This window comes from Salvelinus namaycush, chromosome 37, assembly GCF_016432855.1.
Source record: "Salvelinus namaycush isolate Seneca chromosome 37, SaNama_1.0, whole genome shotgun sequence".
Lineage (NCBI taxonomy): Eukaryota > Metazoa > Chordata > Actinopteri > Salmoniformes > Salmonidae > Salvelinus > Salvelinus namaycush.
Window position 1 is genome coordinate 7,293,841 of NC_052343.1, and position 20,194 is coordinate 7,314,034.

Below are 20,194 nucleotides of genomic sequence, written 5' to 3' on the forward strand. Positions count from 1 at the left end.
TTTTTACTTTATTGTCAAAATTCTATTTCGATTTAATTTATTCTGGAAATATCATTACTTCATTCTCAAAGTATTTTGAGTTTTTGAAGTATTATTTGTGTAAAAAAAAAAGTAACACCACGCATCACCATATATTTATTTATTTTTTCACTTGGCCCTAATACTCTCGCCATTCAGTGCTCGGACTGATTTATACTTTTTACTTTCTCTGCAGTCTCAGAGTAAAATGTTATCACTGATTGAAAATTGTTTTCATAAAGCAAGTAAGGCATTGGTATCAGTGAACTGAAAGCACGTATATCCTACCAACGGGACATTAAAAACTGTAATATTTTATGCTTTACGAGTCGTGGATGAACGACTACATTAAGAATATAGAGCTGGCGGGTTATACACTCTATCGGCAAGACAGAACAGCAGCCTCTGGTAAGACAAGGGGTGGGGGTCTATGCATTTATGTAAACAACAGCTGGTGCACGATATCTAAGGAAGTCTCAAAGTTTTGCTCACCTGAGGTGGAGTATCTTATGATAAGCCGTAGACCTCACCATTTACCCAGAGACTTCTCATCTGTATTTTTTGTAGCTGTCTTCATACCACAACAGAGCGGGGTTGGAACTAAAACCGCACTAAATGAGCTTTATTACGCCATAAGCGAACAGGAAAACGCTCATCCAGAGGCGGAGTACCTAGTGGCCGGTTACTTTAATATCTATCAACATGTTAAATGTGCAACCAGAGGTAAAACGATTCTAGACCACCTTTACTCCACACACAGAGATGTGTACAAAGCTCTCCCTTGCCCTCCATTTTGCAAATCTGACCATAATTCTATCCTCCTGACTCCTGCTTACAAGCCAAATTTAAAGCAGGAAGCACCAGTGACTCGGTCTATAAAAAAAGTGGTCAGATGAAGCAGATGCTAAACTACAGGACTGTTTTGCTAGCACAGACTGGAATATGTTCTGGGATTCTTCCGATGGCATTGAGGAGTACACCACATCAGTCACTGGCTTTATCAATAAGTGCATTGTGGACGTCGTCCCCACAGTGACTGTACATACATACCCCAACCAGAAGCCATGGATTACAGGCAACATTCGCACTGAGCTAAAGGGTAGAGCTGCCGCTTTCAATGAGCAGGACTCAGCCGCGAGCTGCCCAGTGACACGAGCCTACCAGACAAGCTATGCTCGCTTCAAGGTAAGTACCACTGAAACATGCATGAGAGCATCAACTGTTCCGGATGACCGTGTGATCACGCTCTCTGCAGCCGATGTGAGTAAGAACTTTAAACAGGTCAACATTCACAAGGCCGCTGGGCCAGACGGATTACCAGGACATGTCCTCGGAGCATGCGCTGACCAACTGGCAAGTGTCTTCACTGACATTTTCAACCTTTCCCTGTTTGAGTCTGTAATACCAACATGTTTCAATCAGACCACCATCTTAGGCGAACATTTAAAAAGGGGCGGATCCTTATGTTTAATAAACCAAAGGAGACTTTCATTACATTTCCTTGAGTTTCTTTCATCACATATTCTGATACAATGATTCTGAAATACATTATTGTATGTACTGCTTGATCATTGTTTTATCTATTTATTTTGACAGGGTCAATTCTGACTAGTTGAACAAAGAATTGCTGAACAAAGATTTGATAGACAGACGAATGTGACTTTATTTTGTCTTCTGTATCCTGGATCCCTACCCCCTCCCTACCATAAAATCACCATATAACCCTCCTCCAAATTAGCTAATAGCCACTTACAGGACGGACAGAATAAAGATAGTGTGATTTTCCCTCATTAAAGATGTCTCCATGGTGTCCTCATTTGTTCCTGTTCTTTGTTCAGCCAACTACTGTAGTAAGGTAAAGCATGTAGCATATCTTGCTAGTCAATGTAAATATGAATTTGTTCTTATTTGAGCATCAGCTGTTCCTGACGACTGTGTGATCACTGTATATGGCCCCGCTAATGTTATTTACTGCTTCTCTTTAATTATCTGTTTTTCTTGTCTCTTACTTTTTTTTAAACATTTTTGAAAGTTATTTTCTTAAAACCACATCGTTGGTTAAGGGCTTGTCAGTAAGCATTTCACTGTAAAGTCTACACCTGTTGTATTCTGTGCATGTGACAAATACAATTTGATTTGATTTGACTATTTGTTATCCATGTGCAAACACACTATTCAGGGTTTGACAAATTTTCTGGAACCCATGAAGCAGTTCTTGACAGTCAACAATAATTAGATACAAAACAGTTCATTAAATCAGCATGTTTTCCAGACATTTGTCAACCTGTCAGGGCACAGCGAGTACTGTCGCAACATTTACAATTGGTATGTAAGAAAAAGAGACAATATACTGAGACATAATGTACCGGCAGGAGCTTACCCTGTAATTAAATACAAGTGAAGCATGCCCCTTTGTCCTATCCTTTCTATAATAGTTAGAATGCTTTGTATACTCACAAACACAATTTATTTTTCAATTTCTCTGCCACTCAGTTCCATCTACGGTTTCAATAAAGGGATTGCTTTGTTAGGTCCTTGTTGTTTATTCTGACAAAATAAGATTGGGATATGATCTTTGATGCCAAATACCATCTAAGAGGGCCCATCTGGATGATCCAGGGTCAGATCTTGTGTGTGGGGAAGTATCTTGGATGTGCTACACAGCAGCAGATGAGGACAGGGTGTCATGGGATCCATGCACGTCTGCCTCTAAAAGTTAAATTAATTGTTAGTCTAATTCAGCTTGACAGACGACTCTATGGAGGTTGAGACTCACCATTACAAATACCCATTTGTCACAGGTGTAAATGAAGTTCACACCGAAGTTTGTGTGATGAGAACGTAACAGAAGATTGAAAAATGCAAGCAATTAGGTACACATTCTATCTGACCCTATGTGGTGGGGAAATCAATGATTTTTCATCTTGGAAGGATTGTATGCATCTATTGAAAAAGCCCAGGGCCCTGTGGATTCTCATCTGATTGAGTAAGATACAGTGCCTTCAGAAAGTATTCATACCCCTTGACTTGTTCCACAGTTACAGCCTGAATTCAAAATTGATTAAATATATTTTTTTTATCACCCATCTACTCACAGTACCCCATAATAACAAAATGAAAACAAATGTTTGAAAATGAAATACAGAAATAACTAATTTACATAAGTATTCACACACCTTAGTCAAAACCTGCTAGAAATCGCCTTTGGCAGTCATTACAGCTGAGTCTTTCTGGGTAAGTCTCTAAGAGCTTTGCACAACTGGATTGTACAATATTTGCACATTATTCAATTTCAAATTATTCAAGCTATGTCAAGTTGGTTGTTGATCATTGGTAGTCAACAATTTTCAAGTCTTGCCATAGATTTTCAAGACGCTTTCAGTCAAAACTGTATCTAGAGCACTCAAGAACATTCAATGTCATCTTGGTAAGCAACTCCAGTCTATATTTTCCCTTGTGTTTTGGGTTATTGTCCTGCTGAAAGGTGAATTTGTCTCCCAGCGTCTGTTGGAAAGTAGACTGAATGAGGATTTTGCTTGTGCCGTTTCTTTTTCTAAAAAACTCCATAGTCCTTGCAGATGACAAGCATACCCATCACATGATGCAGCCACCACCATGTTTTAAAATATGAAGAGTGGGAAAGGGGGATACCTAGTCAGTTGTACAACTGAATGCATTCAACTGAACTGTGTCTTCCGCATTTGACCCAACCCCTCTGAATCAAAGCAGTGTGGAGGGCTGCCTTAATTGACATCCACACCACCCAGGGAACAGTGGGTTAACTGCCTTGCTCAGGGGCAGATCGAGAGATTATTCCCTTGTCAGCTCGGGGATTCGATCCAGCAACCTTTCGGTTAGTGTTCCAATGCTTCTAACCACCAGGCTACCTGCCTCCCCATGGTGCTCAGTGATGTGCTGTGTTGGATTTACCACAAATGCTTCGTATTCAGGACATAAAGTTAATTTCTTTGCTACATTTCTTTGCCGTTTTACTTTAGTGCCTTATTGCAAACAGGATGCATATTTTTGAATATTTTTATTCTGTACAAGCTTCCTTCTTTTCACTCTGTCATTTAGGTTAGGATTGTGGAGTAACTGCAATGTGGTTGATCCATCGTCAGTTTTCTCCTATCACAACGATTAAACTATTTTAAAGTCACCTTTGGCCTCATGATGAAATCCCTGAGTGGTTTCCTTCCTCTCGGGCAACTGAGTCAGGAAGGACCCTTGTAACTTTGTATTGACTGGGTGTATTGATACACCATCCAAAGTGTAATTAATAACTTCACCATGCTCAAAGATATTCAATGTCTGTTTTTTTTGTCTTTTTTACCGATCACCAATAGGTGTCCTTCTTTGCAAAACATAGGAAAACCTCCCTTGTCTTTGTAGTTGAATTTGTGTTTGAAATTCCCTGCTCGACTGAGGGACCTTACAGATAATTGTATGTGTGGGGTACAGACATGAGGTAATCATTCAAAAATCATGTTAAACACTATTATTGCACGCAGAGTGAGTCCATGGAACTTACTATGTGATTTGTTAAGCACATTTGTACTCATGGAGGCACTGTACATGCATGGATAATATGCACAGCAACAATCACAACTACTGAATATAATCCAAACTTGCCACTCACTTTTCCCTCCTTTTCTCCAATTTGAATAAACATAATATGAACACATTAATGCTGTGACATTTAATCAACAGGGGACACCCGGTGTTGTGAATTGGATTAGCACAGCTGCATTGACAGTGACTGCATTGTGAGCGAATCCATTTCCCTAAAAACCTGGTAAACAGAAGCTAATTCTATGGAGATTGGAATTGAATTGTTTGTATGTACAATTTCAGGAAAAATTACACCTGAAGAGGAAATGCCGAGGAAATAATAAAGGTCTTCTTTGTTTACTGCTGTAGTGAAATCAAGAGTGGATGATGCTCAGGAGTTGGAACACAAAACTATTTAAGTGGCAGAGATCAGGGCTTGAATGGGTTTCAAAAGTGCCCAATGTTACTTACAGAGTTGTCAAAAGTGTTGTTGCAAAGTCTCAATGGCACTTTGAGGCCCACAACTTGGAGTCAACTTTGTGACAACGTTGTGTGGTGGTTGTGTGTTTACTGGATAATAAATCAAGTCAACAAAAGGTTAAATGATAAGATATCTCTTCATAACTACACCTAAAACATTTCTGAACATCATCATTGTACCAACCAACAATAACACAAATGGATAAAAACAACATGTTAGTACTTCTGAATCTATATAGCTAAAGTCCTTTCCTCAATCCCCCAAAAACCCAGGCGTGCTTAGCACGGCTGTGTAGCTGTAAAGCCTGGAAGCTGTTGGTGAGGCTACAGCCCTGCCCACTGCTGCTTTTCCACGTTAAGCCAGAGGCAAACCTTCGGCTTTTCCCCAGAGGGATTTGCACCTGGAAAATGACTTGGGTTGGTTTCCCACCAATGCTGCATTAAACAATCCATCACATAGTCTTCATTTTTTTTAACATAGCATAACATTCACGAAGATTGTAAAATATATTTTAGCAAGCAGGGTTTTATAGGAAGTTGGAAACCACTCAGTTTGTACAAGTGTTTTGTACTTGTGTCAATATTTAATGCTTGTTTGTATAGGAGTGGCTTGAGTTGTAGGGCCAACATGTCCGGGCTAATTAGTAGCGCCCCTGTGATAACATACAGTATATTGTTGTATAACAAACACAAACAAATGCACGCACGTAGGTACAAACACACTATGGTACACAGAACCAAATTGTAAGACACAGAACCCCAAATCATATTTATTTTCAATGTCAATTTCAACGGCAGTTTCTTTCACCAGCGTTAACACACTCAAAGCCCCATGAAGAAGTGAAATAAAGGTGATGTGATTCTGGTTCTGGTTCTGTCAACATGTGGCGAGTACTGCCCATGTTTTAATTCTTAATCTAGCTCTAATGAAAGTGGTGTTAGCAGCAGAATGCTGACGGGCTTGTGTGCAGTGAGGGAGCGTGTTGTATTTTGCCAGGGGACGCGCAGGGATCGCAGCTGCTGAGCTGCTGAGATTGCATCAGGCGAGAGTGGACCAAATCCTATCAGACAAGTCAGTGAAGGGAGAGGAGTCGGCCGTCACAGCCGCGAAGGAAGGGAAAATGAAAGTTAATGAACAGAATTCAGGGCACAACAGTACGGAGGCAATCTGAAACAGACGTGTGAAAGAAAAGAAAGTCAGAGAAAGAGAGAGAGAGGATCACAAGCTTGTTCACAAAGCTTAAATACGGTCCTCTGTGTGGGTGGCAAGGTCTGTGCACCTTGTTGGGTAAATTATACTGACTGTTTTAAATGTGCATATACCGTATGTCTAACGAGAGGAACACATTGAGGGTTAACAGATACAATTCCAGATATGTGTATTGCATTTATATGGCAAGGTCAGGGTTAATATGGTCCACAAAGAAGTAGCTATGTCTTTTGTACCTCAGGATATTCATTAATTCTTATGGCTGCAATCCCGGTAACGGGATCGATATGACAACAGCCAGTGAAAGTGCAGGGCGCCAAATTCAAACAACAGAAATCTCATAATTAAAATTCCTCAAACATACATGTGTCTTATAACATTTTAAAGGTAATCTTGTTGTTAATCCCACCAAAGTGTCCAATTTCAAATAGGCTTTTCAGCGAAAGGACCACAAACGATTATGCTAGGTCACCACCAACTCAAAGAAAAATTCAGCCATTTTTCCAGCCAAAGAGAGGAGTCACAAATAGCACAAATAGAGATAAAATTAATCACTAACCTTTGATGATCTTCATCAGATGACACTCATAGGACTTCATGTTACACAATACATATATGTCTTGTTCGATTAAGTTCATATTTATATCCAAAAACCTCCGTTTACATTGGCGCCATGTTCAGAAATGCCTCCAAAATATCCGGAGAAATTGCAGAGAGCCACGTCAAATAACAGAAAAACTCATCATAAACTTTGATGAAAGATACATGTTTTACATAGAATTAAAGATACACTTGTTCTTAATGCAACCGCTGTGTCAGATTTCAAAAAGCTTTACGGCAAAACACAATATTCAATAATCTGAAAACAGCGTTCAGCCACAAAAGCAAGCCATACAGTTACCCGCCCAAATTGTGCAGTCAACAAAACTCATAAAAAGCATTATAAATCTTCACTTACCTTTGTTGATCTTCGTCGGAATGCACTCCCAGGACTCCCACTTCCACAAGAAATGTTTGTTTTTTTGGTAATGTCCATCATTTATGTCCAAATAGCTATTTTTGTTGCATGTTTCGTATACAAATCCAACGTCAGGGAAGCGCGTTCACTAAAACCTGACGAAATGTCCCGAAAAGTTCCGTAACAGTCCGTAGAAACATGTCAAACGATGTATTGAATCAATCTTTAGAATGTTTTTAACATAAATCTTGAATAACGTTCCAACCGGAGAATTACATTGACTTCAGATGAGCGATGGAACGGAGCTCCCTCTCATGTGAACGCGCATGGTCAAAGAATGGTCACCTCATGGCAGACCTGACTAATTCTCCTCTCATCCGGCCCCCCTTCACAGTAGAGTCATCAGACAAAGTTCTACAGACTGTTGACATCTAGTGGAAGCCGTAGGAAGTGAAAACTCATCCATATCTCGCTCGGATTTCAATGGGAGCTTGGTTGAAAATCTTTTTTCTCAGGTTTTTGCCTGCTATTTGAGTTCTGTTATACTAACAGACATAATTCAAACAGTTTTAAAAACTTCAGAGTGTTTACTATCCAATACTAATAATAATATGCATATATTAGCAACTATGACTGAGGAGCAGGCCGTTTACTCTGGGCACCTCTGTGCACCTTTCATCCAAGCTACTCAATACTGCCCCTGCAGCCACAAGAAGTTAAATTGTTTGCCTACAGTTGACTGTACGACACATCAACCTTTCAAAACATATTTTAGCTTATTTTTGTGTTCTTGCTAATCTCCTTTTTATATGGCATGTATTTATATCCCAATATGCATTGCAAAGAGGTATTGATTATCCCCTAGCTAAACCAAATGAGTCACCCTCCTATTTGACATTATTACTAATACTGCATTCAATTTTCTGCATTCCATTTTGGGTTTGTATCTTGGTTTTTAATTATGTGAAATCAACATGGCCGTTCCTTCTCTGTCAATGAGACGGGAGGCGCACCACCCATTTTCCCATTCTGAACACCCTGCTCAGCTGTGTCTGTTATATGTGGAGATTATAAACAGCCATAGTGAATAACTTGGCCCCAAAATGTGAATTATTTTCTCACTCTCCAAATCTTTGGATCTTTGGAAGCAGTCAGGTGGCAGGGTGATTGTAAACCATAAGGTAGAACTATAGCCCCTCTGATGGATAAAAAATGGAAACATATGCTGCTATTTTGTCACAACCTGAGTTTGTCTGAAAACATATTAGCTACCAAATTATTGCTTTCACCATTCTTGTTTCCTCAATTACTCTCAAAGCATATCAAAGGTCCCTCCCTCAGACTTCCTCCGATGAGCTATGAGAGAAACTGAAGAAACAAGGTTGGAGGAAGGAAGGATTGAACAGTTAGTAAAGTTTTCAGACACAGCCATAATATATGACTGTGGATGTATCTGGTATTGTGTTTAATAACTACAGCATTCTAGAATGCAATATTATCATGAATAATGAGTACCAGAATCATGCAATACAGCCTAAAGCATACATATGCTAATAAACGTAACAATGCAAACAGTACTGTATACGTTGTTCACAACTTTCCAAACAGAGATTGGAATTTGAGATAGTATCTGCTGCTCACACACCATCCATGTAGTCTCAGTCAGTGTTCCAGACCCTCATTCCCAGAGTTCTACTGCCATCTGTGGAAGACTGAGAGGAGAGAGAGCCTCTAAAGCACATTCCCTCCCTGACTCCGAGGTTAATATCCAGCTCTGAGTGCCACAAAAACTCCCATTGAAGACATGTACAGTCAATACAATCACCTTGAGGGAAGGCCTAGTTCGGCAATCTCACAATGTCTCAGCATGTATGTCATGATATCAATATTTTCTCATCTTGAACGCAAGCAAGACCGCCTTAGGGGCTCGCAGTTGCATGTTTTATTCAACAATTAATAACTCCAATTCCATGTACTGTTGGAATATTATTTTTCTAAATAAATTCATTTTTATGAACTTGCGGCGCATGTAAATCTCCCGGGCCTTTATAATCACTGCGGCTATCGATCTGTATCTGTTTCTGGATCGCAGGTGGTCTCGCCCTCGTCAATAATTCTCGTCAATAATTCCCAGATATTCTCCTTCAATAAAACATGATCTTCATCAATACCCATGGCCATGCTTATAAGCACGAATAGCTAAACCTTTTGGAGAAGATCTTTCGTGAAGTGAACATTTTGCTATTGCTGATACACCTTCAACTATTGTGTTTTGAACAGTGTTGTTGGTTAGCAAGCTCATCATCATGGTTGATAATGCCTTGACAGCATGCCCCCATGTACCCCCATACTTAGTATTGTTGCGACATTGCCCTTCATGACCCCTCACCCCATATAACTGCTGTATCATTGAGTGGCAGTGCACCTAATGACTAGTGCTTTTCCTCAGCACTCGTCTTACCGCACATTGGCTCCGATGGAAAATCTCAGAGCTAGCAAAGAGAGCAAAATCAATAATCTATTCTATTTAATGGGCTGGAATGTACCAGTAACTAGATAGGAATGGATGAGGTGAACCGTCATTCTCCCTTTCTCTCTTTCTCAGTCTGTCTGTCTCTCTGTCTCAAGGCCTTTTTTATTTATGAACATCTACTCACAGCTGGTTGTGCTGAGAGTTCTCCTATTCTCTTAGTCAAATCTGTACACCAGCATCAATATGAACAACCCTCATCATCCCTCTAAATATTTCAAACCATTGAAATATTAGCTTTCCCGTTGTACCATGGAAGTGTTTTCATAATATTTGAAAAGGAATGACATCCTGTTTACCTCCGTTGTACCGCTTGGTTTAAATAGCAAAACATAGCCTCTTCATTTCGTGCAGTCTCATATTGCCAAAACTCATGCATGAGAAATGATTTCGACGAGTACCTACTTTGATGCCTGTTTTCCCCACCCGGCTCTCTCATCTAACCTGGGCCTCTACAGTATATGCTTCTAAATTAATCTCTGTGATTAAGCAATATAGAGAGGTGATGGTTTCATTCCTTGTACTACAAACAGAAGATTCAGTTGTAGTGTGTTCTCTGTCTCTCCAAGTTGGCAGGTGATATTGGCAGCGCAATAATTTCATACTTGGCTGATGGAAATTGGAAATCATCTCCTGAAACGGCGGTATCATCTGCTGCTGCCTTTTCTGAATGCAGTCGTCTATTGAGCTGCGTGATGTGAGTTTCAAACACCCGCAGCTGCCGCCACCACTAAACCTGCCAGGTTAAAAGCTTCATGTGGATGCCTGACCTTTCATGGACATTTCGTTTTTTTCTAGCACTTGAATTATACGTCATAAACGGCCAATACAATAGGATGTTGTGTCACTGTGACACATGCTTCATTAGTATAAAAGGCAGCGACTGTAATGTCCGCTTTGCATTCAACCTTACATGGAGATGCATGCGATGTTTGTGGGTAAGCATCGGGTTGACTTTGTGATGGAGCAGACACCTACGTCATTATTGTTGACATCATACTACACAAACGTTATAGGTGTGCACTTATATAAATACAGTATACATTACTCATGCTGTAAACTCAAAAAGGCATACATATCATTACTCACACACACACACACACACACACACACACACACACACACACACACACACACACACACACACACACACACACACACACACACACACACACACACACACACACACACACACAAACTTCTCCTTCTCTGGGTTTTACAGGTTCTGAGTTCCTGTCTTCCTGTATAAAAATATAGGCTGGGGAGAATGTACAGAATACAGTGTGGAGTGAGAAGCTGAGCTGAGTAGCTGACTGACAGCTTCTATTTACTTGGACTTCTCCTGCATGCCGTCCTGAGGTCTCTGGGCCCTAGCCTGTGGATTATGTTCAGGGCAGCGAAGATAGACAGCCTCCGAGGGCACCTTGGCCGGGTGCCACACCGCTGCTCCAACCATCCACACACAGCCCACGTTTCACTTACAGCTCATCCAGGCTCCTCGACTCTCTCCTAATGAATATTGTTAAAGGGGTATGGGAGAAGGAGCAAATGTTTGCGCCTAAGGAGAAAGTTATTGATATCTGGGATTTATAATGATGACATTTGTTCACCTTTTGCTATCACTCTCTCGGCTACGCGGCAGGCTGCTACTATATGGATTGACCTCTTTATTTTGCCTTTTGGCACGCAGAGCGAAAGCTGTCTGTGTGAGAAGTTTTATATGGGCCGTTTTGATTAGCCAAGACATGGAATAGAGTAATATGGAGAGTAGGGTGCTGGAAAGATCCCAGAGGGTCGAGTCTTAAGGTCCAACCATTGAGCGTGATTTGATTTAACCTTGCTGTGCAAATGACTAAATTAGTTATATTCTTAACTTAGCAGAAAGAAAAACAACTTTACATTTCATCGTAGTGTCAATACTATTTTATTTATTTGCTGACAAACTAATCTGCAGTGACTTAAGAGTGTGGGTACTGTAGGTGAACATTCCAAAATGCACTCAAATACAAATATACAGTTGGAAGCATGGACATAAGCGTTCTCATGCCCCTTTTTAGAGGGGAAAGTTAGCAACATGCTAGTCTAAAAGCGTAGCCATCAGCATGCCAAATGGCAGACCCCAGAACAGCAGCTGGCTCCCATGAATAAAAAGAATGGGCAGAGAGTGGAGAGGGCATCGAGGGTAGGAAAGTCCAGCACAATGTAGAGAAAATCAGCACATTTCATCACTGCAAGAGACCAGGTAGCAACTGAATATGAATGGCAGGGAATGAAAGCTTTCAGTAAGTGTGTAATGATATGGACTGGACGGCAATGGAAGGCCTGCAGACTGATTGCAGAGTGTAATCTCCCTCCATTTAATTTCAACAGAGATCACATTTTCGAGAATATGATACCAGTTTTGGGGTTTCTCAAGGAACAAAATAGAAGATAAAAGAGATCATTTATATTTTATTGCACAATGATTTGTTGAAATGAGCATAAAGGGTTAGGGTTACTAAGAAATTAGCAAATACGTTTCAGTCTCCTTGGGATGGATTGAATATACCGACTGTGTTGAATTATTTGACAAATCTGCCATAAAGTAAAGCTTGCTGAAATACAATTACTCAGTAAATACGTTGGTGCATACCAGCTGGAATATAGACTCTGAGGGCTGGAAACAATTTTACAAGATTTTTTGCTGACACTATGAGGGCTCGTTTACCAGAAACAGATTAATCCTAATGCTGGACTAAAAGCAAAGGTCAATGGAGTATCTCCATTGAAAAAGCTTTTTAGTCCAGGACTAGGCTTAATCTGTGTCTGGTAAACGAGCCCCCATAGTGTTACCAAAACGTTATCTCAAATTGTAATCAGTACCGCATACGTAGCAAACATGTCCACAAAATATTGGCCCGTGTAGGCTGCCCACATTGGGCCGATGCACCTTTGCTCATCGACTCCACTTCGCCTGAAATAAACCCACCATTTTGGATCAGCTGCCCGTTACATTGCATCAGAAAGACAAGAAAGTTGTTGCTATTGTATATGTACAATACCGTTCAAAAGTTTGGGGTCACTTTCCTTGTTTTTGAAAGAAAAGCTAATTTTTTGGTACATTAAAATAACATCAAATTGATCAGAAATACAGTGTAGACATTATTAATGTTGTAAATGACTATTGTAGCTGGAAATGGCCGATTTCTAATGGAATATCTACTCTACATAGGCGTACAGAGGCCCATTATCAGCAACCATCACTCCTGTGTTCCAAAGGCTCATTGTGTTAGCTAATCCAGGTATATAATTTTAAAAGGCTAATTGATCATTAGAGAACCCTTTTGCAATTATGTTAGCACAGTTGAAAACTGTTGTTCTGAATAAAAAAGCAATTTAACTGGCCTTTAGATTAGCATCAGTATTTTTGTGGGCCAGAATCGCGGAGTCGCCTCTTCACTGCTGACCTTGAGACTGGTGTTTTGCGGGTACTATTTAGTGAAGCTGCCAGTTGAGGCATCTGTTTCTCAAACTAGACCCTCTAATGTACTTGTCCTCTTGCTCAGTTGTGCACCGGGGCATTCCACTCCTCTTTCTATTCTGGTTAGAGCCAGATTGCTCTGTTCTGTGAAGGGAGTAGTACGCAAGTTTGTACCAGATCTTCAGTTTCTTGGCAATTTCTCGCATGGAATAGCCTTCATTTCTCAGAACAAGAATAGACTGACGAGTTCCAGAAGAAAGTCCTTTGTTTCTGGACATGTTGAGCCTGTTATATTTGAGATTCTTCAAAATAGCCACCTTTTCCAACAGTGTTGCAGGAATTCCCACATATTCTGAGCACTTGTTGGCTGCTTTTCTTTCACTCTACGGTCCAACTCATCCCAAACCATCTCAATTGGGTTGAGGTCGGGTGATCGTGGAGACCAGGTCATCTGATGCAGCACTCCATCACACTCCTTCTTGGTCAAATAGCCCTTAAACAGCCTGGAGGTGTGATTTGGGTCATTGTCCTGTTGAAAAACAAATGATAGTCCCACTAACAGCAACCCAGATGGGATGGCGCATCTCTGCAGAATGCTGTGGTAGCCATGCTGGTTAAGTGTACCTTGAATTCTAAATAAATGACAGACAGTGTCGTCAGCAAAGCACCCCCACACCATCACACCTCCTCTTCCATGCTTCATGGTGGGAACCACACATGCGGAGATCATCCGTTCACCTACACCGAGTCTCACAAAGAGACGGCGGAGGGAACCAAAAATCTCAAATTTGGACTCATCAGACCAAAGGACCAAAGGATTTTCACCGGTCTAATGCCCATTGCTTGTGTTCCTTGACCTAAACAAGTTTCTTCTTCTTATTGGTGTCCTTTAGTAGTGGTTTCTTTGCAGAAATTCGACCACAAAGGCCCGATTCACACAGTCTCCTCTGAACAGGATTGTTGCAAGATTTCGCTGAAAGAGATGGTCGCCTTGCTTCTTGTCCTTAGGAAACTATGCAGTATTTCGTTTTTTAATGTATTATTTAAAATTGTATGTGTTAATACATACAGCCGGGAAGAACTTTTGGATATCAGAGCAACTTCAACTTACCAACATTATGACCAGGAATATGACTTTCCCGAAGCGGATCCTTTGTTCGCACCACCACCCAGGACATTGGATCTGATTCCAGAGGATCTGATTCTGATTCTTTATGTGTCACGCCGACAGAAAAATAAACGTCTCTGGGAAGAAGAAGGGTGGGGGTGTATGCTTCATGATTAACGACTCATGGTGTAATCGTAACAACATACAGGAACTCAAGTAATTTTGTTCACCTGACCTAGAATGCCTTAGAATCAAATTCCGACCATATTATCTCCCAAGAGATTTCTCTTCGGTTATTATCACAGCCGTGTATATCCCTCCTCAAGCCGATCCCACGAAGGCTCTCAAGGAACTTCACTGGACTCCATGCAACCTGGAAACCATATATCCTGAGGCTGCATTTATTGTAGCTGGGGATTTTAACAAAGCAAATTTGAGAACAAGGCTACCTAAATTCTATCAGCTTATTGATTGTAGCACTCGTGTGGGCAATACACTAGATCACTGCTACTAACTTCCGCAATGCATACAAGGCCCTAACCCACCCTCCATCGGCAAATTCGACCACGACTCCATTTTGCTCCTACCGTCCTAAACGCAGAAACTCAAACAGGATGTACCCGTGACTAGAACTATGCAATGCTGGTCTGACCAATCGGAATCCACAATTCAAGATTGTTTTGATCACGCGGACTGGGAAATGTTCCGGGCAGCCTCAGAGAATAACATTGATTTATACGCTGACTCTGTGAGTGAGTTTATAAGAAAGTGCATTGGAGATGTTGTACTCACTGTGACTACTAAAACCTACCCTAACCAGAAACCGTGGATAGATGGTGGCATTCGCACGAAACTGAAAGCACAAACCACTGTATTTAACCATGGAAAAATGACTGGGAATAATGCCGAATATAAACAGTGAAACGTCTGTATAGGGACAGAGTGGAGTCGCAATTCAACGGCTCAGACACGAAACATATGTGGCAGGGTCTACAGGCAATCACGAACTACAAAATGAAAACCAGCCACATCACAGACACCAACTTCTTGCTTCCAGACCAACTAAACACCTTCTTCGCTACCAAGGACTGCGGGCCCCCCCCCCCTATCCTTCTCCGTGGCTGATGTAAGTAAGACATTTAGACGTGTTAACCCTCGCAAGGCTGCCGGCCCAGACGGCATCACTATCCGCGTCCTCAGAGCATGCGCAGACCAGCTGGTTGGTGTGTTTACAGACATATTCAATCTCCTATCCCAGTCTGCTGTCCCCACATGCTTCAAGATGGCCACCATTGTTCCTGTACCCAAGAAGGCAAAGATAACTGAACTAAATGACTATCGTCCCGTAGCACTCACTTCTGTCATCATGAAGTGCTTTGATAGACTAGTCAAGGATCATATCACCTCCACCTTACCTGCCAGCCTAGACCCACCTCAATTTGCATACCGACCCAATAGGTCCACAGACGATACCATCGCCATCACACTGCACACTGCCCTATCCCATCTGGACAAGAGGAACACCTATGTAAGAATAGTGTTCATTGACTACAGCTCAGCATTCAACACCATAGTACCCTCCAAGCTCATCATTAAGCTTGAGGCCCTGGGTCTCAACTTCGCCCTGTGCAATTGGATCCTGGACTTTCTGACGGGCCGCTCCCAGGTGGTGAAGGTAGGAAAAAACATCTCCACTTTGCTGATCCTCAACACTGGGACCCCACATGGGTGCATGCTCTGGACTCCCTGTTCACCCATGACTGCGTGGCCATGCACGCATCCAACTCAATCATAAAGTTTGCAGACGACACAACAGTAGTGGGCTTGATTACCAACAACGATGAGACAGCCTACAGGGAGGAGGTGAAGGCACTTGGAGTGTGGTGTCAGGAAAACAACCTCTCACTCAACGTCAACAAAACAAAGGAGATGATCGTGGACTTCAGGAAACAGCAGAGGGAGCACCCCCATATCCACATTGGCGGGACAGCAGTGGAGAAGATGGAAAGTTTTAAGTTCCACGGCGTACACATTACGGACAAACGGAAATGGTCCACCCACACAGACAGTGTGGTGAAGAAAGATAGTGTGGTGAAGAAGGTGCAATAGCACCTTTTCAACCTCAGGAGGCTGAAGAAATTTGGCTTTTCACCTAAAATCCTCACAAACTTTTACAGATGCACAATTGAGAGCATCCTGTCGGGCTGTATCACCACCTGGTATGGCAACTGCAACGGCCACAGCCGCAAGGCTCTCGAGAGGGTGGTCCGGTCTGCACAACGCATCACCGGGGACAAACTACCTGTCCTCCAGAACACCTACAGCACCCGATGTCACAGGAAGGCCAAAAAGATCATTAAGGACAATAACCACCCGAGCCACTGCCTGTTCACCCCTCTACCATCCAGAAGGCGAGGTCAGTACAGGTGCATCAAAGCTGGGACAGAGAGACTGGAAAAACAGCTCATATCTCAAGGTCATCAGACTGTTAAACAGCCATCACTGACACAGAGTGTCTGCTGCCTACATATAGACTCGAAATCATTGGCCACTTTAATAAATGGATCACTAGTTACTTTAATAATGCCACTTTAATAATGTTTACATATCTTGCATTACTCATCTCATAAGTATATACTGTATTCTGTACCATCTATTGCATCTTGCCTATGCCGCTCGGTCATAGCTCATCCATATATTTATATGTACATATTCTTATTCCATCCCTTTACTTAGATTTGTGTGTATTCGGTAGTTGTTGTGGAATTGTGAGATTACTTGTTAGATATTACTGCTTTGTCGGAACTAGAAGCACAAGCATTTCGCTACACTCACATTAACATCTGCTAACAATGTGTACAGTATGTGACCAATAGAATTTGATTTGATTTGATTTGACAGTTGGTGTTTAGATGTGAAGTCTGTGAAGCATTTATTTGGGCTGCGGGTGGTGCAGTTAATTGTCGATTTTTGAGGCTGGTAACGATTTCTGAGGCTTTTAACTTTAATGAAATTATCCTCTGCAGCAAAGGTAACTCTGGGTCTTCCTTTCCTGTGGCGGTCCTCATGAGAGAAAGTTTTATCATAGCGCTTGATGGTTTTAGCATCTGCACTTGAAGAAACTTTCAAAGCTCTTGAAATGTTCCGGATTGACTGACCTTCATGTCTGAAAGTAATGATGGACTGTCGTTTCACTTTGCTTATTTGAGCTGCTCTTGCCATAATATGGACTTGGTCTTTTACTAAATAGGGCTATCTTCTGTATACCAACCCTACCTTGCCACAACCCAACTGATTGTCTCAAACGCATTAAAATGGAAAGAAATTCCACAAATGAAGTTTTAACAAGGAACACCTGTTAATTGAAATGCATTCCAGGTGACTATCTCATGAAGCTGGTTGAGAGAATGCCAAGAGTGTGCAAAGCTGTCATACTTTGAAGAATCTCAAATTTAAAATGTATTTTGTTTAACACTTTTTTGGTTACTACATGATTCCATATGTGCTATTTCATAGTTTTGATGTCTTCACTATTATGTAGAACATAGTGAAAATAAAGAAAAACCCTGGAATGAGTTGGTGTGTTCAAACTTTTAACTGGTACTGTATATATACACTGTATATATTATTTATCATATGTCACATGCGCTCATTATTTGTCTTTTTACAGACTTCATCATCTGTAGTGTACAAGATAAATGTTTTGATACATTACACAACAGAACACTTAAACTGGAATGACACTCAGTAACGGATGCACACAAAAATAACTTGTGAACTTTCCAAACCCTCATTGGTTTGAATGGTGTCAGCAATTTTTTATATTGTATTCTTTTTTAACTTAACAACATGAATTGGGGTATTTGCAAACCACGACCAAACTATTCAAATTAGCCCCTTCTCTACATTATGAAGTAGCTTGGCTTGTTGTGGGCTAGCTTGTGCTGGGCTTGGTGTGGGCTAGCTTGCGTTGTGCTTGGTGTAGGCTAGCCTGTGGGACTGGTGTGGGCTAGTCAGTGCTGGGCTAGACAGTGTTGAGTTGACGTGGGATTGCTGTGGGCTAGCCTGTGCTGGGCTAGCCTGTGCTGGGCTAGCCCATCTTTGGCTGGTGTGGGCTTGTTGTGGGCTTTGTGTGGGCTAGCCCCTGCCCACCAAATACCCACATGAGGCCCATGGGGTCATGTTTGCTCAGTATCCTCTGACTCAGAGACGAATGAAAAGGAAGAACAAATCCTCAATGTAATGCTTTTTCTTTGAGATGTTTATCCTGAACACACATCAAAACTTAATGAAACTATCCTTGGAAAGCAAGCATCCTGTTAGTTAAACAGATTAATGACTGATCGCAAAGTTTTGAAAAATTATGTAAATATCATCCTCAAAGAGGGTAGCATCAAAGTGTGTCGCTCTTTCAGTCACAAGAAAGAGATTTATTGAAATGGGCCTTTGTTGCTAGGTTTAAAGACTTTCTTCACTGGAGAACTGAAGGAAAGGGTCTGTAAAAGAATATCCCTTCCCCCTGCTCTCCCCGCTCCCCTCTCATCTAAAGCCTTCTGTTCAACAACATACACATCTAAAATTAAGGATAATGGAGGGCATCCTTGTGCGTATTTGTTTTGTGTATGTAAAATATGCATTTTATTATAATACGTCATAACTATGCGTTACAAAGCTGTAGTTGTTTTCTAAAATGCAGGTCAAGGGTTTGACAACTCATGGGTATGGTGTCCATTAGGACAGATTCACACAGAGTCATGGTCATCAAGAGACCTCTATGCCTAATTAATGTTCATAATGTCACTATAAGCAGACTGAATGATGCATTGAATATGACTAATCTTAGTGACAATCCCGGTTCAGGCTAAGACCCAGACGCAGACACAGGAGGCGGATAGTACGAGTCTCCGAGGTTATTACAATACAAGGGGCAGGCAATCGGTAGGTCAAGGCTGGCAAAGAGTCGTAATCCAAATCAGAGACAGGCAGGCACAGGACAGCAGGCAGGGTCAGGACAGGCAGAAAGGTCAGAACTGGGAAGACTGGGAAAAAGGCAACACGGGAAACATGCTGGAAGGACTTGACAAGACAAACTGGCAACAGACAAACAGACAACACTGGTATAAATACACAGGGGATAATGGGGACAAATGGGAGACACCTGGTGGGAGGTGGTGACAAGCACAAGACAGGTGAAACAGATCAGGACATGACAAATGACATTGTTATGCTCTCTACATGATATGCAGGAGCTATAAATCAATAAACTCAATCGTGCAATGGCTCTAGTTGAGTGTCAAGTAATTCAACATAATGCAAAACTCAGTGAGTGTATGAGCCACCATTAAATATACATTATGGAAAATCTGTCTAACATCGGGTGTAATTTGATGTTTTTTGGTATACTATTATTGTAATTCAATAACATAAAGGCTGAGTTGAACTTAAAACGTTATATAAGAGTGAACTACTGCATGTAGGGAACTACTGCATGCAGTTGTTACTAAGTTGCTGTTGCTAAGTTGCGATGTTAACCAAAGTGCTTGCAACCGTCCAAATAGTTTCTCAGTGGTTAGTTTTGAATGTCAGTTCATACAATAACTCAACTGATAATATTAATACACTTAACCTTCATTACACGAAGTCCATGCCAAGATTATACTTTTTTTCTCAGAGACTGAAACTAAGAAATGGCCTATTCCATAGTAACAGAATTACGCTTTGACTCAGTTTTTTTTTCACTTAAAAATGTCTGCCAAACATTGATTTCAAAGTTTCAAAATAATTTGGCCCTCCACTTTAATTTTAAGGCCTTCACCTATAATCCAAAACAATGTCTTCAATGTTTCAAGAAGCATTTAGATAGAATAGCCCTAACAATT